Source organism: Triticum dicoccoides, chromosome 1B (genome assembly GCF_002162155.2).
Source record: "Triticum dicoccoides isolate Atlit2015 ecotype Zavitan chromosome 1B, WEW_v2.0, whole genome shotgun sequence".
Taxonomy (NCBI): domain Eukaryota; kingdom Viridiplantae; phylum Streptophyta; class Magnoliopsida; order Poales; family Poaceae; genus Triticum; species Triticum dicoccoides.
In genome coordinates, this window is record NC_041381.1 from 39726081 (window position 1) to 39731419 (window position 5339).

Genomic DNA, 5339 nt, shown 5'->3' on the forward strand with positions numbered 1-5339 from the left:
CGTTCGCATGCTGGCAGTTCGCTCCTACTCGTCCCCGCACGTCCTTTAATACTACGGCGGTTCGCTCCTAGTCATCCCGTCCATTCACATTAGTACATTACGGCAGTTCCACTAATCCTAACCCTCCTCCCAAATCCATGGCGTCCCAAATCTCCCCGATCGACAGTGAGTACAAGGTTAGAACAATCACCGACGATAAGTTCAATGTCATCTACACCCGTACTTCCGCGACGGTGAAAGGATGCCTTTCTCGCTTCCGACGCATGTTCGAAAACTCACATGATGAGTGGGTCGCTGGGCTAGATGTTGAGTACACCACAGTCGTGGGAGGAGAGTAGGATCTAAAGGATGAAGAGAGGAAGAAGCCCGCTGTGATCCAGGTTTGCGTACATAACGTTTTCTTGGTCTACCACATATGCCATGCCGACGTTGAGTGCCAGGATTTTAAGAACTTCCTCGAGGACAAAACAATCAAATTCGTTACTGTAGACTTTAAGAATGACAAAGAAGTCCTGCGTCGGATAGGCCTCGTTGTAGGCAACCCCTTCGACCTCCAGAAGAATCGGCTGGTGCCCTCTCGTCAGCCTTCAATGCTGACCCTGACAGGAGCCATGGTTCATCCTTCGTACGGTAAACTGGAGAAACCTCCATACACGTTTCATCGTCATGCATGGCAGCGGAATGTACTAGATATAGACCACATGCAGTACGCTGAAGAGTTCGCTGAAGAGCAACAGCCAAGTTGGCAGTTCAAGCAAAGAAGTATCAGCCAAGAGGAAGAGGGACAAGGACGAAGTCGAGGACGTGGACGAGGACTCCGAGTATGGTGGCAGTGTCGTTGCATTATGGTGGTTCTAAACTTCTAATGCAGTGTCTACCGGATTAGTTGCATAGTTTAATTTCAGGTGTGCTTAGTTTAATTTGAGGGGTGTGTTGCGCTGAGCCCCTAGAAGAACTATGTTATGTTTCTTCTCGTTACTTTAACTCTTCAGTATGTACATACTAGTACTCGTATTTCTTTAATAGAATTTAGCACCCCAATTAAGCATGTACTAGCTTTTTTAATAGTACTATATGCATAATTTGGCGACGAGCGCTCTCTATATGTACCACCTTTTTTTAAAAAAATCAATTTTTGCTCTATGGCACAATCCATCGATAGTGGAGTACTACCTCTGTCCTGGTTTATTGGTCCTCATTGTAATCTATGCCAAATTTTGAACATAAATTTAACTAACAAAATGCTCATGCATGTCACAAAAAATTATATATTTGAAAACTATGTTCGAATATGAACCCAGCGTTATAATTTTTGTTAACATGCACTAACATTTTGTCAGTTAAATCTTTGGTCAAAATTTAGCACAAACTATATAGGGGACTAATAAACCAGGCCGGAGGTAGTACTACTGTACAAAAGTATACATTTTTTAAAAGGCTAGCGTACTGTTCATCACATATATATATATATATATATATATATATATATATATATATATATATATATATAGCCAGTTAAATTCTCAACCTAGAACGACGTGCATGCCATGTAGTAAACCGATCGAGAGGAAGTATAGTAAAAATGAGGTGATTTTACCAAGCAATCGGCGGGGCAGGATGACCTGTCATGCGGTCCCACGTGTCATGATGTACCAAGGCGATGCGCGTGTCCCTCTTATGGCAGAAGCAATACTAGTACGTGGTTTGAGATGATGTCGAACCGAAGTGTGAAATAATGGTTGCTTTGTTCGTCTGGGAAGGTGCGACATTGTGATTTGACGTCTCATTGCTCATTACTACTACTGGGCCGGTATGAGTGGGGTGCGTCCCCCTTGTTGTTCTGCACTGTTATTTGGTGCTTGACACGTTGACCCGGTTGCTATATGTCCCACATGTCGGCGACAGGAAGTACAAAATTCATGAAAGGGAGCGTCGACGGAGGAGTATACTACAGAATTCATGAAAGGGAGCGACTTAGTTTTGGAAAAATTTGTTTTTACGGAGTATGTACCCTCTAGGGTTTATAGGGCTCATATAAAAAACATTCGTTTTTCTGTTTGATAAGTCTCAATTCTACTATACTAGTAGTAGTACCATTACATGTTGGATTTTGAGGTGCGTTAGATCACCCGACACAAGCAGTGTCAAGAGGAAACTAACCAATGCATGTACAAGTTCATGGAAATTTAGTGGTCATTCATGCAGTCATTCTAATTAATGCCTCAGTAAACATAACTTCTTGAGAAAAATGAGTGTACTATGCAAACTACGAAATTAATTCGACCACTCACCGTCTACCTTGGTTGGAGAGATTTGGAAATTGAGCCATAAACTGGAAAGGCTCGATTACTATTTATGGCCTTGCATAGATGCAAAATGTATTTTTTTATAGTGGCCTTGTATAAGTAAATGGAGGGAGTACTAACCAAAGTACGTACGTAACTAGCAAGGACGAGGGGTAAACGGAGGGAGTGCGTGTGGGCGAGGGAGCGGGCATAAATGCGTACAGTAGTACTAGTAAGCTTCACCTCATCCTGCGAGCCACCGCGCCCGTGGGCGGGGGAGATGGCGTACTAAGCAAGTTTCTCCTTGTTCTGCGAGTTGACGGGACACATCAAAAGTACTCCAGTGTATAGAGCCTTGCCTCTAATGTAGGCCCCACATGGTTTGCCTCTTTTTTAATTGAACATAATGCGTCAAGTCGCAATTTGTTTGTTTACCTGTGGTAGACGATCCTCCCTCCACCAAGTGGACAACCAGTACATGTGCCAAATTACCACGTGGGCTGCCTTTTTCGTACAGAAATGAGCTCCACCATGTACCCGCGCGGGTGTGGTTGGGAAAGAGACGGGAGTACATGCGCTGTGCGTGCACCTCTTCTCTTCGTGCACGTCCCCCACCTACGTGGGTGTGTGTGAGAGAGATACAAACCTAGACATAATGCGCCGTCCATCCCCATGCCTCCGCCCAGTCCCACCACCAGTCACCACCACGGCACCAAGCCCCACTCCTCCTCACCTTATCTCTCATATTTCTCCCTCCATTTTTATATACAAGGGTCCACTATCAAAATTACAATTTGCAGATATACAAGGCCACTAACACTAATCGATGCAATATTAATGGTATTTGCCTCGTGGTACTAGCAAAGGAGGACATTAATTATCCCTTGCATGCATGCGGGAGTTTGTAAAAAATGCATCTTGATGTTTCGTGCAATGCACGGGCATCTTGCTAGTCCATGAAAACAACACATTGCAAAATTCCACGGCGAATGAGGGATTTGAATCTGTTGGGAGGGGTTGTTTGGATCTTGCCCGAGGTAGCCAAAATATTGGCGATCCTTTTGTCCACCGGTGCCTTTGCCACCGATGAACGAGGAATGGCTCGGGTGCTCATGCTGTCATGCATCCTCCAGCACGCACGTTGGAGACGAGCTCGCACGAGATGTATTTTTTTGTCCCACAATGACGCCCGAGCCGCCCGCAGACCGACCGGCGACCCGCAAATTACTCCATCCAACCGTAGCCGCACACATTATGATAACAACTCAACCAACCAGACGAAATTCACGCAAACACGTAGACAAACTGATATTTCATATAAACAACGATGGACATCATATAAAATACCGGGTTTTCACACAAACATGACGGATTTCATTACATTCAAATGAACTACGCGGTGCTAGTTCTGGACAGCACAGGTATATAATACCTGGCCTAAATGGTCGCCCGCCGATCGATTTGTCTTCCTCATGTCCGGCAGCACGATCACCGGACTGCCGGGAGCCCCGAAGGTATATGCTTCAGCACAAAGGACGGCTCACTTCCCCACTGCCCAACTGATATCATTGGCTGGTGTCGAAGATGATGGTGGCCGGCACCGGTTTGAGTTCATCACCGGCCACTACTTTGCCATGGCCAGCACCGGCTCGAGTTCATCCTAACATTCCCCTCTTCCGTGGAGCCCATGCGGGGTCGACGAAGGTCCTCGCAACAAAAGGATCCGGCAAGACACCTGCTGTGTACACCGGCATCGCCTCCACGGTGGCCTTCATGGGACCCAAGTGGCGGCGGCCTCCCGTGTTCTACTTCTCCTCGATGATGGCGGCGGACGCGGAGGCACTAGCCACCGACTCGTCGCTCTCCGCGCACCCGACTTCTTTCGCTGCTTGCATGGCGCGGCCCGCCGGCATTGGAGTCTCGGCCACAGAAACAGGAGAAGCGGTACAAGGCGACGGCGTGGACGGCAGCAACGACGCCCGTCTGCCGCTCCTCGTCGAGCTGGCCTGGAGCGGCGAGTTGTTGAACCGCGCGCCGGCTTGGGGTGGCAACTGGCTCCGTCGGGCGAGGGGAGGGAGGTGGATCAGCGAGCTGCAGAGCTCGTATCCGGCGGGCTACCCAGCCGGCTTGGATGAGGAATAACTACTCTTCGTAAGCCATTGTAAGAGTGGACAAAATGGTGGAGGAGATAGGGGAGCGGTGGAGGTGTGCGATTCTTGACTGGCGTTTGGCCTCGTTTAAATAGGAGATTAAATAGACAGCGGACGGGAGGAGCTCGGCCGGTGTTGCGTTTAATGCCGGCCCGATCATGAACGGACGTGTGTCCAGAGTGGGTTTCTTAGCTTCCACACGGGCGGGTTTCATGGAGGCGTTTGAATGCGTCACGGAGGCGTGTTCAGCCGGGCGTGCCGCGAGTGGCGCCCTCGACTCTGACCTAGGACACCGCGTCGTTCTTCCACTGACGTGTGGGCTCTTTGGGTGCATGGCCTGCATGTCAGTGACCCAACGCAGGCAGCGCACAGTAGAGGAACCTTTGGTGGGCCAGGGCGGTCAGAAGCGGGCATTTCATAAACCGATGATTGTTCATTGAGTGTGACGTCATCTTTTTCATGTAGTTAAGCCTACTATGTTGATAGCCCGTTCGATACGTTGTGATTCATAAAGACCGATGAAAACATCAATGTTCTGCTTATCACAGATAAGATTGATTAATATTCGTAACAATCCATGTCCTTAATAAAGGGTACATGCACGTATAGGTTGAGCGTGTGACTTGCATCGTGTGCTGTGTGCATGCAGGCGTGCGAGTGTTGCGTGCGTGCAAGGGTGCGTTTCAGTGTTGCATGCATGGGTGCATACGTGCGTGTGTTCGTGAGTGCATGTGTATGTGTCAGTGTTGCACGCCAGCATGCGTGCGTGTGTATGTTATGTGTACGTGTCAGTGTTGCACGCCTACATGCGTGCGTGTCTTGTGCATGCGTATGTGCGGGGTGAGGCTACACGTCAGTCTTGTGCATGCGTATGTACGAAATCAAGGGCCTCCAGTTTATCATC